General features: G+C 44.7%; 1 long non-coding RNA gene across 1 annotated transcript in view; it reads right to left on the bottom strand.

The window, feature by feature from the left end:
- LOC128932567 (uncharacterized) overlaps nt 1-27914 on the bottom strand; it is a 220879-nt gene that overhangs the window by 80838 nt on the left and 112127 nt on the right. The window contains exon 3 of the long non-coding RNA XR_008482550.2: nt 20504-20626. This is a non-coding gene — a long non-coding RNA (uncharacterized LOC128932567). The remainder of the gene's footprint in view (nt 1-20503; nt 20627-27914) is intronic.

Genomic DNA, 27914 nt, shown 5'->3' with positions numbered 1-27914 from the left:
CTGGGTAGCTACTCTACTTGCCAGTTCTGGCCCTTGAAGGGCACATTTTCCGACACTTCCTCCCGATCTGAGGATCTCCAGGGTGAGCTAGCACAGGAGGAAAGCCTGGTACGCACCTGCTTTCCTCCAGCACCCACAGCCTGCAGCTACACTCCTCAGCCACTCTGTCTCCACCTCTGGATTGCGTCCTCCCTGAAGACAGGGCTGCTGCCAGTCTTGTATGCCATTGAATTCCCAGTGCTAGCTTACAGTCTCCATTCAGAGAATGAATATATGAATGATGAGAGAAAGAAGGAAGGAAGAAATAAGGTAGAGTGGATTGAAGACAATAATTCTGGATTATCAGCAAGAGATCTGTTAGGAGGCAGTGATGATGGCCTTGGACAACATGATCTACATAGTCAAGAGACCTTGAGCAGAGAAACAACTGTCTGCCAGTAGGCACACAATCAGTCTGTCTTCACCATGAAGACATGTGTCAGTGATGAGATCTGAGGATCCCCAGGATAAGCTGGCACTCAGCTAGAGAGCTGCTGAGCTGGAGGTCAACCTGTACCATGTTAGAGTGACAAGTATTGATGTAATAACAGTGCCAGTTGCCCATGGAAATGGGCCATCAGGAAACTGGCATAAGCATGACCCATACAAAGTAGCCTCTTAGCTTCATTTCTGGAATCTATCTTCCAGCCTTTCAGCCAGTGGATCCCCAGAACTGAAGGGGAAGGGAAAGGAATGTTGGTGATTAGAGTTCCATGATATTGCCAGTACTATTTCCTTCACATACAGTGTTGAAAAGTTACTAGAATTGTTTCTTTTTTATAGCTAGAGATCTTGAGGCTCAGAGAGGGCAAGTAACTTGTCTAATGACACACAGCTACTAAAACTCAAGGATGGGACTTGAGCCCAGATATTCTGGCTTCAAAATCCATGCTCTTGCTTTTGAATCACACTGTCCCTCTTCTCTTACATACTACGATGGACTCACTCTAACTCCCATCATAAGGCATTCATTTCTCAAAGGAAATCACAAACTGCTTATTTCACTATCATTTGGCAACTGCACACAGTTCTTCAGGGAAACTGGGGAGCCCAGGATGAAAATTCCACCCATGGATTATCTTAAATTGCTTGTGTTTCCTTGAAAAATGTCTGGCACTACCAACAGCTCTGGTTTGGTTTCCAGCAGTGACCAGAGCCTTGTTCAACAAGGACGCTCTGATAATTGATTGGCTGTGGTCTTCCTAACACTTGATACCAACAGATGCTATGAATCAGAAGCTGCCATCTGTCCATGACACTCAGCTTTATGGGGGCCTCCAGGGCTTCAACCAGCCTGAAGAATCAGCCTTAGCTCCATTAGGGCACTGCCATGGCAAATCCAAGGCACTAGAGGAATGCTAGCTTCCCAGTAGGAAAGGCTTGGCAGGCTTTGGGATCCTGGATGTGCTCAACTGCAGAGTGGAAGACAAAGGCTTCTAACAAAGAGGTCGGTCTGCAAAACACACCAAATGTATAAGAGATGGAAGAGTATTTAGATGGGTCACTGAGAGCGAGGTAGCAGGAAAAACACCAGCTTTGATATCCCTTGAGAGACCAGGGAAATGGGGACTCCGTGTCCAAGCCCACTAAGCACATCATGCCAGCCACCAGGCTGGACACTTTACACAATCATCGCCAGTGCTCATAGCAGCCCTCTGAAGTTGGAATGACTATCTCCACTTTACAGATGAGAAAACTGAGAATCAGAAAGTGAGTTGTCCCAGGTCATTAACCTCCTATGCTATACTCTATTCTAGGGCAAGGACCATGGCTGGTTTTTGCTCTCAGCTCTGAATTCTACATCTAGCATCAGGCATCAGGACCAGCAACATAATTTGTAGGCCCCAATGCAAAATGAAAATGCAGGGTTTCAAGGTTGTTTTTGGTTTTATTTAGTTTGTTTGAGAAAGGGTCCTGTTTGACACCCAGGCTGGAGTACAGTGGCATGATCGTAGCTCACTGCAGCCTTTAACTCTTATTCTCAAGCAGATCCCAAGTAGCTGGGTCTACAGGCATGAGCCATACCATGCCTGGCTATTTTTAATTTTCTTGTAGAGATGAGGTCTCACTATGTTGCCCAGGCTGGTCTCAAACTCCTAGGATCAAACGAGCCTCAGCTTTGGCCTTCCAAAGTGCTAGAATTACAGACATAAGCCACTATGCTCAGTCGAAATGCAAGGTTTCTTGTCTAACGATTATTAAGAATTTCAAGATGGTAATAGCAGATCATTAAACCAAGCCTGGGACCTTCTGAGAGATAGTTGTACTCCCACGTTTATTGCAGCACTTTTCACAATAGTCAAGATGTAGAATCAACTTAAGAGTCCATCAACAGATGAATGGATAAAGAAAATGTGGTATATATACACAATGGACTATTATTCATCCTTAGAAAAGAAATGATATCCTGTCGTTTGCAGCAATGTGGATGGACTTGGAGGTCATCATCTTAAGTGAAATAAGCCAGACACAGAAAGACAAATATCGCATGTTCTCATGCGCATGCTTGAGACAAGAACTTGGATCTCATGGAGGTGGAGAACAGAATGGTGGTTTACTAGAGGCTGGGAAGGGTGATGTGTGTTGGGAGGGGGAAGAAGAGAAATTGTTTAACAGGTATAAAAGTATAATTAGAGGCCACGCGTGGTGGCTCACGCCTATAATTCCAGCACTTTGGGAGGCTGAGGCAAATGGATCACGAGGTCAGGACTTCAAGCCCAGCCTGGCCAACATAGTGAAATCCCATCTCTACTGAAACTACAAAACTTAGCTGGGCATGGTGGTGGGCACCTGTAATCCCAGCAACTAGAGTGGCTGAAGCAGAAGAATCTCTTGAATCCAGGAGGCAGAGTTTACAGTGAGCTGAGATTGTGCAACTGCACTCCAGCCTGGGTGACAGAGCAAGACCCTGTCTCAGGAATAAAAAATAAATTAATTAATTTAAAAAAACAATAAAACAATTAAGTAGCCTGGGCATGGTGGCTCATACCATCAGCACTTTGGGAGACTAAGGCAGGCAGATCATTTGAGGTCAGGAGTTTGAGACTAGCCTGTCTAATATGGTGAAACCCTATCTCTACTAAAAATACAAGTATAAGTTGGGCATGGTGGTGCACACCTATAACCCCAACTACTCAGGAGGCTGAGACAGGAGAATCGCTTGAATCCAGGAGATGGGTTGCAGTAAGCCGAGATTGTGCCATTGCACTGCAGCCCGGGTGACAGAGCGAGACTCCTTCTCAAAAAAAAAAAAAAAAAAAAAATTCAGATAAAATGAATAATTTCTAACATTCTACAGTGCAGTAGGGAAATTATAGTTAACAATAATTTGGAACAATAATATATTCCAAAATAGCTAGAAGAAAAGAATTGTAATGTTCTCAACAGGAAGAAAAGTTAAATGTTTCAAGCCATGGATGTCCTAATAACCTTAATGTGATTGTTGCACATTGTATGCCTGTATCAAAATATCATAGGTACCCCCCAAATAGATACAACTATGATATGTCAATTTAAAAATGCAAAAGAGGCACATGCAGGAACCCCCCAATTATGGAGTCCTGTGTGACTGCAGAAATCACGTGCCCGCAACACCAACCCTGGCCAGCATCATTTTTAGCACATATTAGCTTACAAATAAGAAGTCTATGGAATAAATGAATGACGAACAATAAAACTGAAAACTAGGTCTGTCTGTTAGATCTCAAAGTCTGTCTTCATCCTTGTATCATTCTTTGCCAACTTCTCCCTAAGTATAATCTCCCTGGTCCCAGTTTTTTTTTTAATCTATTAAGAGATCGGAGCAAAAAGAAATGTCAAAACAATGTATGAGAAAGCATTTTAAAATGATGATATTCTGTAAAACATTCCTGTTTTTTTTTTATTTTTTTCTTTTAGATATAGGTCTTACTATGGCTATGTCTCCTAGGCTGGAGTACATTGGCACAATCATAGTTCATGGCCTCAAACTCCTGGGCTCAAGTGATTCTCCTGCCTCAGCCTCCCAAGTAACTGGGACTACAGGCACACTCCACCATGCCTGGCTAAAATACTATTTTTAAAATATCTCATTTCCAAGTTTTTCATAGTACCTTAGGACATGACCTTGGTCAGAAGAAGAGGTGGTATAGGATGAGTGCATATCACCCTGAAGTCTGGTAGAGTCCACTTTAGCTCCCTGACATACGATACCACTAGATCCAGAGAGGTGCCTGTCTTCTCCATCAGCAGCACTGATGAAACCTAATCTCCTGCAACTCATCCTGGCACTATTGCTAGCATGGTGCTTCTGTGCTAATGTTTTAAAAGCCTCTTTGTCTCCGGGTGGATGCAGTACTCACCACTGGACATGACTGCAGCCCACTGCAGCCTTGAACTCCTAGGCTCAAGCAGATCCTCTCATCTTAGCCTCCCAGATAGCTGGGACTACAGGCACGAGCCACCCTGCTCGGCTATTTTTCATTTCTTGTAGAGATGACTAAGTGCTCTCAGGAGCCCAGAGCCTAACTACTGTTCTAGGAGCCAAAAGCACCGGCAATGCTGTTGAATGAATCTGCCTACAATCTAAAGGGGAATGGAGTAAGGGGCAGAAAGAAAAGGTTGACAGGGGATATCAGTTGATAGCTAAGGTTCCTCAGTTACAAGTAATGTGAACTGACTGTCCTGTTTAGGCACAGAACAATGGAGGACTGGAGTGGGAGCAGCTTACAGGAAGAACTCAGAGCTGTTCACAGAATCCAATGAAGACCAAAACAACAGGCCTTGGGAGAATGCAGGAGCCAGGGAAACTCACAGAAGCTCTGGAAACTTCTCTCTAAGCAGCATTTTTAGACTATTGGTTTAGCCTATTCATGAGTCATGAAATGAATGTAGTGAGTAACCCTCAGTGTTTTCTTTATTCATCCCTGTATTATGTGTATGGGTGTGAACCAAGTAATGATCAAGAATGTATCTATTGCCCTGGATTCTAGTTTAAAAAAAAAAGTTGCTGCTTTGGGGTATTATCATTATGAGGCTCAGATCCAACAACCTGGCCCTAATCTAATTGTCTCAGTTTAGGCCTTATATGCTTGTCTTTGGACCAATCAATGATAGCCATGGGCAGAAGACACAGCCCAGACACCGTCCCTAGGGAAAGCACCGTGTTCAGGGCAGCACCGCTCCAAGTCTACCAAGCCGCTGTAGATAAGTGGAACACAGAAACCCATAGAGGCCTACAGTGGTCTTCATCAGAATCTCAGCAGGCTGGCAAAAGGGGTGTACACACCTAGTATTCAAAGTTCTAGGCAAGCCTTCGACTTGAATGGTATCCAGCTGAAAAGGATTCATGAGACCATTGGCTCTCAAGTCACAATGATGCAGATGAGAAAACTGAGGACAAGAAAAGACCAGTGACTTGTGGAAAGCCACACTTTAAATAAGATAAGACTGCATTTTTAGCTCCTAGTCATTTTATAAAGATTAAAAAGCAGTGAAACATTTCCATGATCCACCATCTTTAACATCCCAGTGCAACATGTACATTCTTCCTTTCGTTTTATAAGTGATCCTCAGCTTGTTATGACCCGGGAAAGAGAAAAAGATTCTGGATTCTAGTTTACAAGAAAAAAAAAAAGTTACTGCTTTGGGGCATTCACTGAGGAATGCTCCCAGCAACTGTAACTGAGGAACCTTGAAGGGAAGGAAAAGGAGGAAAGAAAAACAGGAAAGGAAATGGGGAGAAGAGAGAAGAAAACAAGAAAGAAAAGGGGATGGAACGGAAGTGAACAAAAGAAGGGGAAGGGAGGGGAGGGGAGGGGAGGGGAGAGGAGGGGAGGGGAGGGAAGTGAGTAACACCCATCTCCAAAAATGTAGGATGCAATTACAAATTTTCTAGGAATCAGTACTACGCCTAGCAGGTAAAGAGTATTAGCATATGTGAACAAAAAAATTCTGCTTTCTTGAGAAGAAATTTACAAATTAATCAACGTCTTAAACAAATAAACAGCCAGTCGAGGTGGCTCATGCCTCCAATCCCAGCTCTTTGGGAGGCAGAGGCAGGCAGATCACCTGAGGTCGGGAGTTCAAGACCAGACTGATCAACATGGAAAAACCCTGTCTCTACTAAAAATACAAAATATTAGCTGGGTATGGTGGCTCATGCCTGTAATCCCAGCTACTCGGGAGGCTAAGGCAGGAGAATCACTTGAACCTGAGAGGCAGAAGTTGCAGTGAGCCGAGATCGCGCCATTGCCCTCTAGCCTGGGAACAGGAGTGAAACTCCATCTCAAAAACAAAAAAACGAAGAAAAACCTACCCAGGGCAACATGAAAAACCCTGTCTCTACAAAAAAATCAAAACTTAGGCAGGTGTGGTGGCACATGCCTGTAGTACCAGCTACTAGGGAGGCTGAGATGGGAGGATCGCTTGAGCCTGAAAGTTTGAGGTTCCACAGTGAGCTATGATCACCACTGCACTCCAACCTGGGAGACACAGTGAGACCCTGTCTCAAAACAAAACAAAACAACAACAGCAAAAATGCCTGGAGTAGAAAGAATGCTGGATTTGAAGTTGAAATTGGAAAACTAGACTCGACCTCCAAGCCCTACCACTCACAAGCTGGATGACCTTAGGCAATCACATACTCTCATTACACCTCAATGTCTAATCAATGAAACAAAAATGGCACCACATTACTCTAAAGAATTCTAGTTAAAACTAGACAAGATAATGATGCAAAACATCTAGCATGGAGCCTGGCACCCCATGGGCACACAATATATGCCAATTCCATATGAATGTGTCATCTCTTACTCTGTAGTGGAGATACAGCTCTTACATCAGGAAAAAAAAAAAGAAAAACCACTTAAAATACAATCCTGAACCAAATAGACACCCATGATGAGGCATTTCTTTTGCAGAAAGTTGTGGTCTGCTTTGTAGGCAACAGTGAAATACCCATTGGCCTGTGGACACCCTATCAAACAATTCCAGCTCTGGTCATACACCCATATATTTGCTCACTTCCTCTAATTTGCTCACACCTGCCTGTAATCTGGGTTTCTTGCAAGTGAGTAATATCTGCCTTGGCCTGACCTCTTTGTTGCTATACATACAACCACAGAAAACACTGTTAATACCAAAGCATCCGAGATCTTTCCCAGTGCCACGTATCAAATGGAAGGGTTTCCTCCAAAGTTGAACTTCACCTCATATCCAATGAGTCAACAGGGTCCAAATTTTCCTTGGACTTATGTTGTACTGTTCAAGATGCTTGTGTGCATTTATGTAATTTTGCCAGAAACAGTTTGGCAATTTCCTCAGACTTTAATTTGTAGTTAATTTTTTTCTGTTTCAAATTTTTGAATTTTATTTCTAATTTTTGTGGGTACATAGTACATGTATTTATTTATGGGGTACATGAGATGTTTTGATATAGACATGCAATGTGTAATAAGCTCATCGTGTAGAATGGGGTATTCATCCCCTCAAGCATTTTCCTTTGTTACAGTCCAATTATATTGTTATTTTAAAATATGCAATTAAGTTATTGACTATAGTCACCCTGTCATGCTATCAAATATTAAGTCTTATTCATTCTTTCCGGGATTTTTTTTTTTTTCCCCCGAGACGGAGTTTCGCTCGTCTCCCAGGCTAGAACCCAATGGGGTGATCTCGGCTCACTGCAACCTCTGGCTCCCAGGTTCAAGCAATTCTCCTGCCTCAGCCTCTTACGTAGCTGGGATTACAGGTGCCCACCACCATGCTGAGCTAACTTTTGTATTTTTAGTAGAGACTTGGTTTTGCCATTTTGGCCAGGCTAGTCTCAAACTCCTGACCTCAGGTGATCCTCCTGCCTCAGCCTCCCAAAGTGCTCATTTTTTCTATTGTTTTTGTACCCATTAACCATCTTCCAACCCTACTAACCTTCCCAGCCTCTGGTAACCAACCTTCTACTCTCTATGTTCATGAGTTCAATGTTTTGCTTTTTAGATCCCACAAGTGAGAACATGTGATATTTGTCTTTCTGTGTCTGGTTTATTTCACTTAACATAATTCCTTCCATTTCCATCCACGTTGTTGCAAATGACAGAATCTCATTCTTCTTTATGGCTGAATAGTACTTCCTTCAGTGTAAGTACCACGTTTTCTTTATGCATTTATCTGTTGATGGACACTTACATTGCTCCAAATTTTGGCTACTGTGAACAGTGCTGCAACAAACATGAGAGTGTAGATTTCTCTTCAATAGCCTGATTTCCTTGCTTTTGGGTGTAGTGAGATTGCTGGATCATATGGTAGCTCAGTTTTTAATTTTTTGAGGAACCTCCAAACTGTTCCCCATAGTTGTGCTAGTTTACATTCCCACCAACAGTGCCTAAGGGTTCCCATTTCTGCACCTCCTCACCAGCATTTGTTATTGCCTGTCTTTCCTTCGACTTCTAATATGTCAAATAAGTCACCTGCAGCTCCCCCACAATCCCCCTCCATTGGCAGAGATGAGCAGGAATCCCCTTTGAAAGGTGTCTAACATATCTAGGGTTTGCTTTGCATGTTAAGAGTGTTACTGGTCATCAAAGGTAGATTTTCTTGTGGGAACATTAGTAATTGAGGATACCATCTAATGGATTTGACAAAATTTTCAAACCATAATAGACACTTGACAGTGTTGTCGATTTGCTTTGCTCTGACTTGGTATGAGGACTCAAGTTGTACACCATGGTGCTGACAGAGCCTGGTTTTAAGCCTCTCAACTATAAGGCTCCCTTAACCAGATGTCCATAACTGCTACCCAAAAGTGCTAATGCTCTGAGAAATGTGGCCAAATCTAACTGCCTTATCATCACTACATTCATATTCCAGCTCTATCCTAAACAAGCTTGCAAATCTGCCATGGCCAGCCGAGTGTGGTGGCTCACACATACAATCTCAGCATTTTGGAAGACCAAGATAGGAAGATTGCTTAAGGTCAGGAGTTCAAGACCAGCCTGGGAAACATTGTGAGATCCCCATCTCTAAAAATTTGTCTAAAAATTACCTGGGTATGGTAACATATGCCTGTGGTCCCAGCTACTTGGGAGGCTGAGGCAGGAGGTTTACTTGAACACAGGAGGTCAAGGCTACAGTGAAACTTAATCATGCCACTGCACTCCAGCTTCGGCAACAGAGTGAGACGTTATCGAAAACAACAACAAAAAAAATCTGCCACAGCCATTTATACTCCTTAGCTGGTACTTATGGCCCTTCATAACCTGGCCCCAGTCTTCCTATTCAGTCTAATCTCTCATTTCTCCTCCTTCCCTGGACTTTATTGAGTAGCAGCATTGATAGAACACCAACCAGAAGGAACAAACAATCTCCAAATCACAGTGTTCAAAGCAATAAACTTTCCAGCTCACGTTAGAGTCCTCTGGGTCTCTATTTTGTACAGTCATTCAGGGACCCTGGCTCCATCCAATTTTTGGTCCTATCATCTTCTTCATCCTTGGAGTTCTCTTCATTAAGCCAAAGGATGGAGAAATACAATGTGGGAGACTGCACACATTTTACTGGCCAGAACTTAGTCACATGGTCCTGCCAAACTGCAAAGGGACCTGGGAATTATATTCTAACCGTGTCTCTAACAGGAAAAGGGAAAGGGAATTGAAAAGCACACACATTGTCCCTGCCACACATGTTAAGTAGTTTGGCATCTCCAAACAGCTTTACTTCATGTTCCTCCGTGAAGACCTATAAGCATCGACCTGTGGCCTCATCCCTATATTCCCCAACCCTTCCAACCCAGGTCAATGCCATTGTCAGCATGAGAACATCTACTCTTTTTTTCTTTAGAAGCTTCCCACATCCTCCTACACCTGGGCAGTCTGTTGCCTCCTCCTCTACCCTTCCCCCATTACTCATGCCATCACCAACTCTCACCACAATGCACGATAGTACTCTCTTGACGCTTCTGTCCCCCTGACTAGACGGAGAACTCTGTAGGAGCAGGGAGCAGGCTTCCTCCCGCATGGGTCTCCAGTCTCCAGCCCTGTGCCCAAGATATGTTTGGCATTCTGAAAATAGAGCTGAATTATGGAAAGAGAGTGAAAGACATGGCTTATCAGAAGTGCATGGCGTGGAGTCCATGATGATGGAAGCCTCTTCTAGATCCTCTATTCTGAGGCCTTTTTAGAATAACCTCAAGAGATTATCATTTAATGGAGACCTCTTAAAAATTGTCCTGAAAAAGAAGTAAGGAGAGCCCACCATCACGAGTTTTTGGGAGAAGTGCTGTCAACGGCCTCTGGCTAGTGTGTTTCAAGGACAATCTTGTGCAAACGACTGAAGGACCCCAACAGTCTGGGGAGGTCAACAGCACCCAATCGGAAGAGATAAAGCACTGACTGACAGGGGATGAGTGGGCTAACTGCTTGAGACATGCAAAGTTCCACCCTCAAGGGAAGAAGACAGATGCCGTGGCACTCCCTGAAACAGAAGCATAAGCGTATGAATGTCAGTCCACAAACTCTGTTGGGAGTGAAGGAGCATAGCACTTTACACAAATCAGCTTAATTTTGATCCTGAGCTCTCTCCTACCAAAATGGAAGAAATTCAATCCCACTTTTCTTTGGCTCTCTCCATCTCCCAAGGTTGTGTCAGTGATTCCCGGGTGTCACCTAGTACTAGGGTGTTAAGAAAGGCTCTCTACGGTTATAAGTGGTTTGTCCAAAGCTCTTTCTCCTCTGACCACCCCCACCCCTGCCACCGTCTGGTCCACATGATCCTTTTGGGCATCACACCCTGACATGTGACACAAGCTTCTCTGGATAGGGAAGCCCCACATGTGCTGCCAGCCGCCTGTGTGAACCAAGTAACTTTTCCCCTGGGGTCTTGCATACCTCAGGGCACAGGTCTTACCATCAGGATGCAGGTCCCTCTGCTCAAAGTGTCCCTAGAGGCCAGGTGCAGTGGCTCATGCCTGTAATCCCAGCACATTGGGAGAGCAAAGTGGGTGGATCGCCTGGGGTAGGGAGTTCAAAACCAGCCTGGCCAAGATGGTGAAACCCCATCTCCAATAAACATACAAAAGTAAGTCAGGCGTAGTGGCGCATGCCTGTAAACCCAGCTACTTGGGAGACTGAGGCAAGAGAATCACTTCAACCCAGGAGGCAGAGGTTGTAGTGAGCCAAGATTGCACCACCATAAGAGTCCCTAGAGATATCCTTCTCTCCCCATATCCTAAGTGAATCTCTCTTTCATTTGGGGGATTCTTCTCTTCTCAAATCCTGTATTCCTTGGCTGTACCAGAGGCCTGCCTGCAACTCTCAAGGTAAGCTTTTTTCCAGCAGTGTGTTGGCCTGCCCCTAGCTTACAAAAAATCAAGCTGAGGCTGGGAGCAGTGGCTCACACCTGTAATCCCAGTACTTTGGGAGACTGAGGTAGGCGGATCGCAAGGTCAAGAGTTTGAGACCAGCCTGACCAACATGGCAAAACCCCGTCTCTACTAAAAATACAAAAATAATTAGCTGAGCATGGTGGCAGGTGCTTGTAATCCCAGCTACTCAGGAGGCTAAGGCAGGAGAATAGCTTGAACCTGGGAGGTGCAGGTTGCAGTGAGCCAAGATCGTACCACTGCACTCTAACCTGGACAACAGAGCAAGACGATGTCTCAAAAAAAAAAAAAAAATCAAGCTGAATTAATTGCCAAAAATTTAAACCAGGACATTTCACACAGATATTCAGAATTTCCTCTTTGTTTGGAAAGTCACAAGATCTGGTATCGCTGGTCCCTTTGGATAGAGCATGAACACTTCAGTTTGCCCCAAGTCTGCCACCATTTTTTTATTATGTGTATACCCAGCTTGTTTCCTGTGTGTTTTGCTGACATTTTACCTCCCTGAACCCTTCAGGACTTTGGTCTTTCAACACTTAGCTTAGGCCACAAACCTGTAATCGCAAGCCTCCTGCTATAAACTTCTGAGCTAAGGAAGCACGGATCTTCTGCATACTGGAATGGAGGAAAATGAAAGAGAAAGGAAAAGAGAAAAATCCAGACAGATTAAAAACAAATGTTTTAAATTACCTTGCTTGAGAAGCATTAACTAGGATCCAGTGAGGGGCACAAAAACATGTCTCAAGGATTCTCACATCTCTCAAAGCCCACGATTTGAGTGAGAAAGTCATTCAGAGACCAGCCCCGCTTCCACCACGTGACAAAAGAGCTGGATCTCTAACAACATCTGAGCCACTAAATGTAGTGAGCTCATTGGCAGTGAAGCCCATGGGTGGTGGACTTTGTAAGGTGTTGTCACGGGGTTCTTGGTGTCTATGAAGTGCTAGGATAAGGCCTGCATATAGTTGGCACCCAATCAATAGGAGCTACTACTTAACAGTCAGCAGGCTGGGTGTGGTGCCTCATGCCTGTAATCCCAGCACTTCGGGGGGCCAAGGTGGGTGGACCACCTGAGGTCAGGAGTTCAAGACCAGCCTGGCCAACTTGGTGAACCCTGTCTCTAATAAAAATACAAAAATTAGCTGGACACGGTGGCGTGCACCTGTAGTCCCAGCTACTTGGGAGACTGAAGTACGAGAATTGTTTGAACTCAGGAATTAAGGGCTGCAGTGAGCCAAGGTTGTGCCACTGCACTCCAGCCTTGGCAACAGAGAGAGACCCTATCTCAAAAAATAATAATAATTAAAATTAAAAAATAAAAATAAAAATGCCCATAGCCTCCTTTAATTCTCAAAAGAACCCTGAGCAACCAGCAGAGATATCCTTGGGTTAGAGATAGAGAAACAAGCCTCAGAAGACAAAGTTAACTTGTCCAAGGTTCCAAAGTTTGAGAGAAACAGAAGATTTGGGTCAGATAGTGCAGCTGGAACTTTGTACTATATCAACTGAGTGAAAGAACCAGTGACCACAGTGGGCTTGGGTTTCCCAAATATTCTAAACGGGAGTTGGCACCAGTCAGGGAGCTCTTAGCACATGGGGCAAGTTCATTAAGTTCCTTGTGCCTCAGTTTCCCTACCTGTGAAATGGGGATAGTAACAGTATCACCTTTATAGAGTTATCTTTTTTTTTTTTAAACGCAGTCTCACACTGTTACCTGGGCTGGAGTACAGTGGTGCAATCTGGGCTCACCGCAACCTCTCAGGTTCAAGTAATTCTCCTGCCTCAGCCTGCCAAGTAGGTGGGATTACAGGCGCCCACCACCATACCTGGCTAATTTTTTGTATTTTAGTAGAGATGGGGTTTCACCATGTTGCCTAAGCTGGTCTCAAACTCCTAACTTCATGATCCGCCCACTTCAGTGCTGGGATCACAAGCGTGAGTCACCGTGCCTGGCCAGAGTTACCATTTTGAAGGAGTTCCTGTTAACAACTGAGTACAGTGCCTGGTGCCTAGTAAGTTCTGTATGATTGTTAAATATGTGGCCTTGTGTCACAGCAGGTGGCAAGCCCACATTGTCACACCTGGGTCATGTTGCTCTGTGCCACTATGATGCTCAACTGCAGGTATTGGGCCTGGTGCTCTGTCAGCCTTGGGACAGAAGCTCTCTGGAGCATTTCCCTCTGTAAAACCCATCTTATGTATCCAGGACTCCTCTTCACTATGCTCCTCCCATTCTCTAAAGTGTGAGCCCCACTAATGGCAGGCCCAAAGCTGGGGTTGACCCTTGTTATAAATGCTCAAGCAGCATTCAGTTCCAATTATTCCTTTTTGGCTTGAGTGGAGCAGGACTCACTTAGCAAACAAGAAATACAGGAAGTGTGTTGTTGTTTTTTTTTAGAGACAGAGTCTCACTCTATTGCCCAGGCTGGAGTGCAGTGGCACAATCTCAGCTCACCACAACCTCTGCCTCCCAGGTTCATGCAATTCTCCTGCCTCAGTCTCCTGAGTAGCTGGGACTACAGGCATGCACCACCATGCCAGGCTAATTTTTGTATTTTTAGTATTGACTGGGTTTCACTATGTTGGTTGGGCTGGTCTGGAACTGCTGACCTCATGATTTGCCTGCTTCAGCCTCCCAAAGTGCTGGGATTACAGGTGTGAGCCACCGCGCCCGGCCAGAAGTGTTTTTTGAAGTGTGAAGAGATTCCGCAGCTGGAGAGACAATGGGAGAGGCTAGGTAGGAGGCAGGGGAGAAGGTGCAGGATTTCTTAGGCTGACATGGGGCTTCCACAAAGCATCAAGGAATGTGAGGATGGACTTACACCATAAGAAGCACAGTGTGTAACAGTACAGTGCTGGTGGGCGTGATGGGGAGCACAGGCTTCTGAAAGACAAAACAGATGGGAACAAAAGACACTTTGCAGAGGTGACAAAGCCTGGAAGACATCAGAAGTTGTCTAACTTCCAAGCCAGGGTGGACCCAGGAGCTGGGAACCACAGGAACTGTGGGGGATAGAGGGTCATTTTTGCCCGTCCCCAGCCTTCCCATCTACTCTGGTGTACTAGTAGTTTATGCATTTAGAGCAAGGTTTTGAACATCAAGTTCACATAGACAACATTTAAATTTTTTTGAGATAAAGTTTCACTCTTGTTGCCCAGACTGGAGTGCAATGGCTCGATCTTGGCTCACTGCAACCTCCGCCTCCCGGGTTCAAGCGATTCTCCTGCCTCAGCCTCCCAAGTAGCTGGGACTACAGGCACATACCACCATGCCTAGCTAATTTTGTATTTTTAGTAGAGATGGGATTTATCCATGTTGGTCAGGCTGGTCTCAAACTCCTGACCTCAGGTGATCTGCCCACCTCAGCCTCCCAAAGTGCTGGGATTACAGATGTGAGCCACCGCACCCTACCCACATAGAAAATATTTAAGGCACAGATCCTTTATGTGCTAGCTCTGTGACTTTGAGCAGGTGGTCTCTGGCCTTAAAGAATTGCTGAGAAGTTTCAGTCAATTCATCTAAGTTAAGTTCTTGGCAGCACTGATCAAGTTTAACATAAACTATTACAGTTATTGCTCTGGTGAGGACCTCAGATGTGGGGCTTATCTTCTGATGTCCTTACCTCAGCCAGCTGAGCTTCCTGCCTCTGGTTTTCTCTACTTCCAGTGGCTTTTCCCCAGTGGCAGACTTGCTGCCCTCTCTAACCTGGTCACAGGACTCCTCTGCCTAGAGTCTTAGAATAGCTTCCGAAAGATATTGCATCTTGGCAAGCCCTTGTGTCTGCTGCTTTCTCTGCAGGGAGCACCAGACTTCCTGATGAAGCCCGACTCATCCTTCTGAGCCACTTCCAAGTCCTCTGCCTCCTCCAAACCTTCAGTGATGGCTGTTTGTGGAGTACTAGAATCAACCAGTACCTGACAGCCCAGCACAAACCTTGATCAATGCATTGATCACACTCTTCCACCCATTTTCCCCTTCCAGTCTGGTTCTTGCTACCTCATCATCCCCTTTCAGACAGTGTAGTATCTCCTTTATGCACTGGGCCTTTACATCTCCAGCAGCAATCTAAAGCCGAGGACCCAGCAAGTGCTTAGTATTAGTTCAATGAATGCACAAGTGAAGGAATTAATAAATGAATGAATGAGTGGATTTACTTGGCTTCTCCCTGAGCTCCACAAGGATTGCCAGTTTTCCCATAGCTGGAACACAGGGCTTGGCTTTTGGGGGTCTTGGCTGCATCTCACCCTAAAAAGACTATAAGACTCCCATGTCTTAGTGATGATGGTGAATTTCCAATGTTGTGTCCCTAAAGAAAATAATCTATGAAAGAGAAGGGGATATGATTGGATTCGGGACTATGGTATCCAATTTCTTTGCGGTTAGAGAGCAGAATCAGTTGTTTTTTAAAAGTCGGAAATGGGCTTTAGACATTAGAAGGTCCCCGAAAGCGTGACTTCTCTGTTCCCAAAGGCACTTGCCCCCACAGGGCTGCACTGTGCCGTCTGTTTGTGGCCCAGAGCTGCAGCTGCAAACCTTTGATTGTCTCTCCAAACAGCTGCCTGACCATCCGGAGGGACGGCAAAGCCAAGGCTTTGTACTTTGTGTCATGTAGATGAGAGCCTGTGTCCCCCCTGACCCAGCTGGGCAGGTCATCTGTCTCCAGTGTGGAGCGGTGCTTGGTGTGGGAATATAAGCAGCAGAAGCCAAAGCGAAAGAAATTATCACCTACTCAGCACTGAGGCCCTTCCCACATGCTGGTCACTTATATGTATATGTGATCGTACTTTACCTTCACAAGCAGAAGAGGAATCTGATAAGACAGAGGGTCAAATTGCCACGTGTCAAATGAGAAAAATCACGGCTCTTTGAGCGAGTTCCCTGAAGCCTGACAAGTAAATAATGAGCACACATTTGGAACCCACACTAGTCTAGCTCCAAATCCTACATTCTGGTTCTTTCCTTGCAGCCTCTGGAGAATTTGATGAATTCTATGCATCTGAAACGCCTCAGATGCTTACTATCTTTTTATTTTTATTTTTTTCATCTCAAACATTTATTGAACACTTACTATGTGCCAAGCACTATTCTCAAATTGCCCATGAGGAACGGACTTCAGAGCTCCATTTTACAGGTGAGAAAACTTACTAGCCAGATGATACAAGACGCTTTCCTGGAAAAATGACCTCTGCCAGGCTGGAGCACAAGCAAATCTGTGATCCCAAGGAAGGAGAAAGAGCAAAGACTGAGCTAATTCACAACACACATGCTTCTGTCTCTTTCTTGCCAGCTTGTCGTATCTGCCTACACTGCCAGAGTCAGGTCTGCAGACTGCGGAACACCGCAGAAGGCTTTCATCTGCCTTCTCCAAATCCTTCCCGCATGACTAATAATTCTTGAGGCACTCCAGAGAGGTACATATTGTTCTCCCATTTTTTCAGATGGGGAAACTGAGATGGGAGGATGAGTCTGAGACCACACAGCAAGCAAAGCGCACAGCTTCCAAGAGGGAGCCTGGAATTCCAGACCGAGGGGCTTTACGAGTTCATCTCTCTCCCCACATCCAGCTCAGACTGCCCCTACAACTGATCCTGCTGCCAGAGAGAAAGTAAACAGGCAATTTGACTTACCACAAAGAGAGGCATGGACCTTGATTTGGTGAAGCAACTGGGGGCTCTTGGTGGACAATTTATATTGTAATTTTATTTTGTTTTTCTAAACGGAATCTCACTCTGTCGCCCAGGCTGGAGTGCAGTGGCTTGATCTCAGCTCACTGCAACCTCTGCCTCCCAAGTTCAAGCGATTCTCCTGCCTCAGCCTCCCAAGTAGCTGGGACTATAGGTGTCTGCCACCATACCTGGCTGATTTTGTATTTTTAGTGGAGATGAGGTTTTGCCATGTTGGCCAGGCTGGTCTTAAACTCCTGACCTCAGGTGATCTACCTGCCTCGGTCTCCCAAAGTACTAAGATTACAGGCGTGAGCCACCACACCTGGCCTGGATTGTAATCTGTAGGGTTGGGGTTGTGTGAGGTAGGACTGAGGTTGGCAGTAAGGATGCCCAGGAAGGTTGCCCAGGAGGCCATAAGCAGCTCCTTATTCTCTACCCAGGGGAAAACTATAGACCTAAAGGAAGTGCTTCTTTGACAAAAGTAAATTTTCAGAATCCAAACCTCACCAAGCAACTCCCTTTTTAAAAATCTTTTAGGGCTGCAGCTCACTTCAGTTACCCACAGGATTATGCCTGAGCAACTCAACCAGACCCCCCAATCTCCCTTGCCAACTGCCTCGGCCTCCCTTCCTCTACTCCTCCACCAGACACTGCCTTCAGTCAGGACAAATGGCTCGCCCACCCCGACACCCGCCAGGCTATGGAGTGGCCTGGTCTCTTTGCTGATGCTATTCCCATCGTGGTACTCATAGCCTCCCTTCTCCAATTGAAGGATGTGTCGTCAAGCCTCAGGACTGATGCTTGAAAAGCCTTTCATCCCATGACACCAACATAATGCACCACCCAACCGCCATCATCACAACCCAACAGAATCCACATCCATCCCTCTTGATGCTTTCCACATGCACAGGGTCTCTCTGCTGCGGCATTTAACACTATGATTCTTACCTCAATTTCCCTAGACTGCAAGTGCTCAAGGGCAGAGTGACTGGACCCAGTCAGACTCTAGGTGCCTTTCATCAGCACAGGGTCCATCCAGCACTGGCTCCACTTAGTGAGTCTGCTAAATGGTCGGCCAAATGATCCTTTTCTCCTGGGTTGAGCGAGATCAAGGACACTTTCCTCTGTGTGATGCCCACTTTAAGGATCTCTCTGTCCTATTTCTTACAACAGTATGTGAATCTACAATTCTCTCAAAAATTTTAGGAAATTTAATCTAACATTAAATTAATTTAAATTTAATTAATTAAAGGGGTCCTGTACAATGGGGCCCTGCTATCCTGTGAATCCCTGATGTATTTCTCTTGCAGGAACAAGAGATCCTCACATCTGGCATCATGACCTGACTGTTTATCCCCCAACTAAAACCCGAGACCCCAGAATCTAGACAAAGTCCTCCTCGAAGTGCTGCGAGCTTGCATCGAGCTTGCATTTACCAGTTTTCATCTGACTTGCATTTTACCCAGTTTGACAGTGATCCTGGGGACCCTGTGTTCAGGGCCAATCATAAAGGCTGGTGGGTTCCTCCCTCCAGTCCTACCTGCTTCCACCTCTTCTCCCTCCCCACAGCCCACGAGTGAGACTTCAGCATGCCTTGTGGTTAATGCCTCAAAGGTTTCCTGAACACTGACTGTGAGTTAGGCTATCTGACAACCACTGGGTGCGCAGAGAATAATACATTTACCTCCCATGAGGGTCATATGAACTCATGCAGAAGAGGTCAGAGAGAGCAGATGACTCCAGCAAACAGATATGGATCCATTGGCATTAGATTGGTGCAAGAGTAATTGCGGGTTTTGCCAAATCTATGTATTTTACAAGATACTGTGGGAGGACAAGAGAAGGAAGGAGAACCTAAACCTGACTAAAGATGTCAGGGAAGACTCCCCAAGGAAGAGAGTCTAAGAAATGAGACTTTTTTAGGGAAATATTCAAGGACTAGGCAAGGAGACAAAGTGAAGAGGAGCTTTTTAAGGAAAAGGATCAAAAGGGCAAAGACCTGGGTCAGTATGGCCATTTCTGGAACTCCCAGGATGCCAGTGCAGCTGGAGCATGAGTTGTAAGAGATAACAGTTCAGAGACAACATCGAGAGGAAGGTAGGCAAAGGCCAGATCATGGACAGTTGGGGGGTGCCTTTATCAGGGGTTTGGATTTCAAACTTGAAAGTGAACGCGGAGAAGAAATATTAATAGAAATTTTCTTAAATTAACAAGAAAAAAAAGCACGTTATCTGGAGATGTTAGTATATCTATATGATCCCATAAATAGCTGAATTTTACCTGGGTGCTGATTAACAAAGGTCACAAGATTTCTTATAATCTGCACATGTTGCCAGGAGGATATTGCTTAACAGAATCACTCTGCTGGATTGCTAGGGCTTAAACATGTAGGAGGCAGGTGAATTGCTGTAGCTCCTTAGCTATAAATTGTCCAAAAGGAGTGATGGGGTGACTCATGGTAAAAGCATTTCTGCCATGGAGCAGTCTCTCGAGATTGCCCTCATCGCCAAGAAAAAGCTATGTCCTCATGGCCCTCGGCCAGTGTATCCGGGCATCTGTTCAGCAGACGCTCTTCCCTCACACGGGATGCAATTGGCTTCATTACTTCCTGGATCACTCTCATTATGAGAATCGCATGTAGGGGAAAGGACACACCTGTGTTCACACCCCAGGCCTACCACTCACCAACTGTTTGACCAAGGGCAAGGAACTCCTGAGCCTCAATTTCCCCATTTCTAACATGGAAATAATCACCCTTACCTCAGAGTATCGTTAAATGACATAGTACATGGGAAGTGCCCTAGCTAATTAGAGATTCTCGGACAGAGAGAGATGAGTGTTATTATTGCTGGGGGCCAAGTGTTATTTTCAGTTCAGATCTTCAAAGGGTTGGAGAGCGAGGTGCTGAGGATCTCAGAGTCAAGATCTCTCTTAACCATGTGGCTATACATCATCCCAGAGCATGCAGTGCTGGGCTAAGGAGGGGCTGGCAAATGGCTGGTCCTCTCGGCATGAGCCCTGCCTTCCTCTGTCTGTTTAGCTCACCATTCATGAGGATGACAGCCCGTTCCCAGGAGGACACTTTCATTGCTGCCAGGGACTTTGCCAAAGGACCTGAGGTTGAAAGACTGAAGGGCAGTCCTGGGAAGACAATATTTGTACAAATCCATTTAGAAGTCCAAAATTTCAATCCAGTTATTTCAATGAGTGACAGAGGGAGCTATCTCCCAAATGCATTGCAAGTAAACTTAACCCAGGAGGAAAAAGCAGAGGAAGAAAATTAATACATATCGGCTGGGCACAGTGGCTCACACCTATAATCCCAGCACTTTGGGAGGCCGAGGCGGGTGGATCACAAGGTCAAGAGATCAAGACCATCCTGGTCAACAAGGTGAAACCCCATCTCTACTAAAAATACAAAAATTAGCTGGGCATGGTGGTGCGCACCTATAGTTCCAGCTACTTGGGAGGCTGAGGCAGGAGAATTGCTTGAACCCAGAAGGCGGAGGTTTCGGTGAGCCAAGATCATGCCATTGCATTCCAGTCTGGGTAACAACAGCGAAACTCCATCTTAAAAATAAAAAAAAAAAAAAGAAAATTAATACATATCAAGTTACCTAAGAAAATTATTACATATCAATTACCATTTACTTAGAATCCACTTTACGCCAAGCATTTGTACAGTATTTCATTGATTCTTCATAAAACCCCTTTGAGGTAGGTCATATTTCACAATGTTCAAAGGCATGAAAACTGAGTCCATAGACTCCTATACTTATATATTTCCTATACAAGTTATTAAGAAACTATGTCCTATATCCCACAGCTCTGATGCAATAGCCTTAGGATTCTAAGAAGGCTCCATCATTGCCCTAAATTAATTTTGAATACTGATGTCGGGGGTGTTCAATACTTTACACAGAAAGTATAGTGGAGCTACAAAGGTATTCTGTCTGTACATCAACAGGCAGTGATTCTTCCTACCAATCAGGACTCAGATGCTCTTCCTTGACTTACAACAAAGAATGGCCACCCTGAAGCAGGACATATTTTTCTAGCATAAGTGTAGACCAGCATGTTCGATTAGAAAACAGCAGCTCCCACATTCATTGTCATTGCAAGCAGTGGACACAGGTAGCTTTTTAGACGGTTCGTTAGAGGTAAAATTCAGCTTCCATAGAAATCAAGTGATAAAGATGAAGCACTTTCGGCATCTCCTCTAGATAAATTCATGAGAAAAGACTATGTATTGTCCACATGATTAGTGATAGACTCTGAAGCAAGAAGCATGTGCCTTGGTTTTCACTGCCTATGAGAAGATAGTAAGGAACGTAGCAAAGAATTCCTGGGAGAAGAGTCACTGTGGGATCAGAGCTGACTCCACACTCACACTGGGTAAGCTACAGCTACTGAAGGGCAGAGGAGAGAGATTCTAACATCAGTGCCTAATAAGTAGTCCTTGTAATTTGTTGATTCTATATTCATGTAGAAACTCTATATCATCCCCCTTATTATCATTATCATTACAGAGTATGGACTCAGTCTCCCAGTCATTTTCAACAAACCCTTCAGTCACCTTCCTAAAGTCCTACACCTCAGGAGGCCAGTGTCGACGGATCACCTGAGGTCAGCAGTTCCAGACCAGCCTGGCCAATATGGTGAAACCCCCTCTCTACTAAAAATTACAAAAATTAGCCAGACATCCTGACGTGGGCCTATAATCCCAGCTACTCAGGAAGCTGAGGCAGGAAAATGACTTGAACCCAGAAGACAGAGGTTGCAATGAGCTGAGATCACGCCATTACACTCCAGCCTGGGTGACAGAGCAAGACTGTGTCTCAAAAAAAAAAAAGAAAAAAGATTCTCCTGCTTGGAAAGACTCTCCCTGACAATGAAAATCAAGACTTTGGTGCCCAGTGCAAATAAAACCAGATACTCAATTCTCTCAGAGACATGCTTATTTGTCTCTGGCTATGTTGCATGTGACTCCAGGATTGTGCTAGACTTTGCGAGTTGGGGCAGATGTGGAGGTGCACTGCTCAGATCTCTCTTAAACAAAGAACTTGCCATTGTGCTGCATGAGAGAAGGCAGCTGATAGTGTCCTGCCATAACACCTTCAGGACAGCTCCGCTTTCAAGCCAGGGCCACACTCCTCCTGAGCATCCTCTAGCCGATGGCTGGGCATGAGGACTGCCGCTGGGCACGAGGACTATGCCTGGCCATTTCTGCCTAACATGAAACTCCTGTAGCAGGCAGTCATTACTCTGGAGCTCTCATCTGGGTTGGCAGAGCTCTGGGAGGCCTGAATTGAGGTCTGAGGTTCTCCTTGTCATGGTACGAAGGCTTTCCTTGCCCAATTCTGCTTCTGCTGCTTGTTATTTAACACAACTGACATTCCTTCCCCGATAAACTGCTTATATCCCCAACTTCTTCTTATAGGCTGCTTCCCAGAGAACCCAACTGACAAACGTTATGTTATCTTTGTCTGAGAAAAGAGAACACCTCAGAAACTTTCTTTGCCCCTTTGGAGATTTGTCCGGGCAAAGCAGTGTTCTGTGACTCCTGAGGCTTTTTGAGAATGAGCTGCTACCATCATGAAAAGCATGCTTATCTGTACAGGGACTCTTCCAGACACCTTCTCAGATTTGGTCAGGCCAAAGCCAGCAGGATCGGAGTTTATGCAGTACCAGGAGTCATGTACAAAGGACTTGTAATCAACAGGATTGCATTCGGATGACAGCCAAAGGGATCAAGCATTTTGACATAGGAGTGGTGGTCTAAGTCACTAGTTGCATTTAATCTGATAAAGAGAAATTTTGGGAAGAAAGGGGCACAGAGATAAGGCTACTATGTAGAACAGGCGTTGACAAAGAAATCCTGTAAAGGACCACATAGTAACTATTTTCAGCTTTGTGGGTGAATGACTTATCTGGTCTTTGTCATAGCTGTACACTATGCCATTGTACACAAAAGCAGCCACAGAGGATGCCTAGATGAATGGGGATGTGGCTATGTTCCAATAAAATTTATTTGCAAAAACTGGTAGACGGTCAGATTTGGCCTGCCAGTCATAGTTTGCTGACCTCGGATGCAAAAAAAGAAAAGTTGGAGGATAGTAACATTCACTGAGAATCTACTTTATGCCAAGCATTTGCACAGGATTTCATCGATTCTTCACAGATACCCTTTCAGGGAGGTCATATATCCCAATTTTCATAGGCACGAAAACTGAGTCCATATACTCCTATACTTGTATACTTCCTATATAAGTTATCAAGAAAATATGCCCCACATCCCACAGCTATGATTCAACAGCCTTAAGATTCTAAGAAGGCTCTATCATAGTAGTCCCTGGAGAACAGCAGGGGTAAAATCTACATCTGGCATCATTCATCACCCTAGTGATAGCACACAGTACATCTGTTAAGGGTCACCAAGTTCCAGACACATCCTGAGAAATGTGAAGACTGTGATTCCAGCAACAAGGAGGAGACCTGGGTCACTGGGTTGAAAGATGTGATGAGGCAATATGTGATGCCCATTTGTGATGGGAACAAACCAGCAAAGGGTTTTTCTCATTGTTTTAAGTGTTATTAATGAACTGATTCATTAGCCACAGAGATATTTTCCACAGCACCACTTATGGCCAAACTTTCTGCCAAGAACGAGGCCGAAGGCAAGGATCTCCGAACAGCTGCAGCATCAGGGAAGACTGGTGCAGTTACATTATCCCCACATCCCATCCAGGCTGAAGAACTGCTTCTCCCCTCTCCCCTCTCCCCTCTTCCCATCCCCTTAGCTCGCAATATATCCCTTGAAGGCTTCCCCATATCTAACTGTCCAGCCAAACACCAGATAATGACTCCCTTCTCTATAGCCTGCCCACGCTGCCATTTTTGCATTGTTTTCTCTGAAAGACCATCCCGACAGGCATGAGAGGCACATTATTTATCACTGTATCCCAGTACTCAGAGATTGCCTAATATACAGATTCACTCCATAGTGAGTTAAACTTCATTTACATGTGCCTCCTCCAAATGCATTCATCTGTGTTTCTTATTTAACCCCCATGGCAATCACTGAGCAAATTATCATCTCTTATTCTATAGATGAAAGAAACCATGGCTTCGAAGGGAAGCTACATTGAAGCATAAAGAACTAGTGGTGCCCCTGGAAGCCATACCTGCTGTTCCCATGCTTCAGGGCTCTGTGCCATTCCCGTAGCTCGAGCCAGGAAGAATGTCTGCAAAGATACCAACCATGTAGCTAGTGTGCACAGCTTTTCTTTTTTTCTTTCTTTTTTTTTTTTGAAACGGAGTGTTGCTCTGTCACTAGGCTGGAGTGCAGTGGCACAATTTTGGCTCACTGCAACCTCTACCTCCTGGGTTCAAGCGATTCTTCCGCCTCAACCTACTGAGTAGTTGGGACCACAAGCGCGTGCCACCACACCTGACTAATTTTTTTTTTTTTTTTGTATTTTTAGTAGAGACGGAGTTTCACCATGGCCAAGATGGTCTTGATCTCTTGACCTCATGATCTGCCCACCTCGGCCTCCCAAAGTGCTGGGATTACAGGCGTAAGCCACCGCGCCTGGCGTGCACAGCTTTTCTATAGTCATTACTGGAGAAGACTGACTTCTGTTTCCAGTATCTAAAGATCACTTTCAAAGCAAATGGAGAGTAAACTAACTGGATGGGCCAATCCTACCTTGGATCCTGCTCTGCCATTTCATCGTTAGAATCGACTACCACAGGAGTATTTAACGTACTTTATCATCAGTGTCTTTTCAAACACAACACACTATGGAGAAGAGAGCAAGCCTCCGAAGCCAGACAGACCTGAGATTAAATCCTGTTTCTGCCGTTTTATTAGCCATGTGACGTTTTATTAGCCATCTCTCAGGGCCTCGATTTCCTCATCTGTAAAATTGGGTAAGAGTACACACTTTGTTTTTGTTGTTTTGTTTTGTCTGCTTTGGGGTGTTCGTTTGTTTGATAGAGACAGTGTCTTACTGTTCCCCAGGCTGGTGTGCACTGGTGTGAGTATAGCTCACTGCATAGGTACCTACTTTGTAGGGTTGTGGCATTAAGAGAAATAACGAATCAGAAGAAGACATTGCTTAACTGTTTATGTAGATGAAATATGTAGATGACACATGATAAATAGATATAGAGCTGATAAATGATCATAGATGATGATAGATGATAGATAGATAGATAGATAGCAGCATGTAACATTAAACTTATTTTATATCCTGAGAAATTGAATGTTAAGAGTTTAAGAAAAGGAAGAATAATTATATCCCCCATAAACACCTGGCCTCTTTCTGGATGGGAATCTGAGACAGAGATATTAAAGAACTTGCCCAGCTGGGCATGGTGGCTCACACCTGTAATCCCAGCACCTCGGAAGACCAAGGCAGGTGTATCACCCAAGGTCGGGAGTTCGAGACCAGCCTGACTTAACATGGAGAAACCCCGTCTCTACTAAAATTACAAAATTAGCCAGGCATGGTGGCGAATGCCTGTAATCCCAGCTACTCAGGAGGCTGAGGCAGAAGAATCACTTGAACACGGGAGACGGAGGTTGTGGTGAGCCAAGACAGCGTCACTGCCCTCCAACCTGGGCAACCAGAGCGAAACTCCGTCTCAAAAACAGAACTTGCCCAAAGCCACACAGCTAAGAATTGACCAAGTGTCACTGTACATCCTGCACTTGCGCAGTGCCTGGCATGCACTAGGTATTGAGCTAATTAACAGAATGCATAAGACACGGCCTAAAAACAAGGACGTAATCCAGGAGTACAATTCTCTGGCCTTTCTCAGGCAGTGCCACTCTTGTTGTCTCTTATTTGGATGAGAAATGTTACTTGAGTTGTAGCAACCACAGTGGGAATTGTCTCTACAGCCCTGAGAGCTAACTCAACCTCTCTCATAAAAGAGACACCAGGACTCAAGAACATAGGAATTTTAACTGCTCCAATGACTAAGCTTTAGCAAGTAAGGTCATGTTTTCTTCTTGCTCTGAGAATATTACACAAATATATTTCCACATGGTGATTTTCAGCATACCATCAGTTCTCATTTGTTTTAATGCTATAAAATTAGGTTTGCTTCTATATACACGGAAAGCCATGATTACATAACAGAAAGAGCACTGGCTACGGAGTGAGGAGTTTTGTGTTCAAATTTCAGTTTCTCTACACTCTAGGCATGAATCTTAGCCTCTTTGCCTCTGTGTCCTCATGTATAAAATGGGAATAGTAATAATCGTTCTATTATAGTAGAGAGGATTAAGCGGGATCATGTATGGTAAAGTGCCTAGCTTAATGATTCACACGTAGAAAGTGCCTAATATTTATTCATTTCATGGAATGCTCGTGCAGTGTCTGGCATATTAGAGATGCATAATACGATGCTATCCACTTAGTTCAATTCTAGCCTTATACTGGGGTCCATAGAAGGCCCTTCAAAGATGTGTTCATTCACTCAATGGAATACCTACCCAATAGCTGGCATAGCAGTTGCTTAATGAGCATCCATTCATTCAGTCGAATTCTAGCACAGTGCATAAAATTTAGTCAGCACTCAATAAATGTTGGCTGAATCCAAGAAGGAAAAATGGAACTTTGTTCACTTAATGGGATTTTGCAATCCCATAAATATTATCTGTTGCTGCCAGTGCTTTACAAAGTGAATCAATCATTGCTGAAATGTTCTCAGCTTATGCTTGTTAACAAACCATTGTAAACTATTTTCCAAACATACAGCATTCCACAAATGTGCCATAATAACACTGGCAATGCTAAGCACCCCCAGGACCCCAAATAAGTGGCAGGAGCATGCAATATATGAATTAATTTAGAATACAGAAAAGGATCCATCTTTACAAAAAGATATGCGACTGCACAGTTCCTTCTATGTGTGTCCAAAGCTCAGCTTGACAGTTGTTCTGGCAGTTCATTGAGAACTTGGGCCCCAAGGGAAAAAAATCCCATGTGTAGTCAGAAACTGTCAGGAATTAGAATTTCATATATGAGAATGTGTGCATATAGGAGTCTGTGGATATATATAAAATTTTTAAAGGATTAGTGTTTAAAAGTTTTGCTTTATTTAACTACTTTGCAACAATAAAAGAGTCTCCTGGGAAAAAGGGAGAGTGGCTTTTTTTTTTTTTTTTTTTTTTTTTCATTTTTTGAGTCAGAGTCTCTCTCTGTCACCAGGCTGCAGTGCAGTGGTGTGATCTCGGCTCACTACAACCTCCACCTCACGGGTTCAAATGATTCTTCTGCCTCAGCCTCCCAAGTAGCTAGGACTGCAGGCACCGGCCAACACACCTGGCTAATGTTTGTATTTTCAGTAGTGACGGGCTATCACCATGTTAGCCAGGATGGTCTAGATTCCCTGACCTCATGCTCCACCCGCCTCAGCCTCCCAAAGTGCTGGGATTACAGACACGAGCCACCGCGCCTGGCCAGGAATGGATTTTAATAGCATAATTTCTCCTTTCAGAAGCCACATTCTCTAAAATGACCAGGAAGCAACAACTTTAAAGAAAAGAGAGGCCAGGTGCAGTGGCTTACGCCTGTTATCCAAACATTTTGGGAGGCCAAGGTGGGCAGATCCCCTGAGATTAGGACTTTGAGATCAGCCTAGGCAACATGGTGAAACCCAGTCTCTACTAAAAATACAAAAATTAGAGCAGGTGCGGTGGCTCACACCTGTAATCCCAGCACTTTGGGAGGCTGAGGTGGGCAGATCACCTGAAGTCCAGAGTTAAAGACCACCCTGACCAACATGGAGAAACCCTGTCTCTACTAAAAATATGGGCATGGTATGGTGTTGCATGCCTGTAATC

The sequence above is a fragment of the Callithrix jacchus genome, chromosome 1 (genome assembly GCF_049354715.1).
Source record: "Callithrix jacchus isolate 240 chromosome 1, calJac240_pri, whole genome shotgun sequence".
Taxonomy (NCBI): domain Eukaryota; kingdom Metazoa; phylum Chordata; class Mammalia; order Primates; family Cebidae; genus Callithrix; species Callithrix jacchus.
This window is presented reverse-complemented; position numbering and strand designations above follow the sequence as displayed.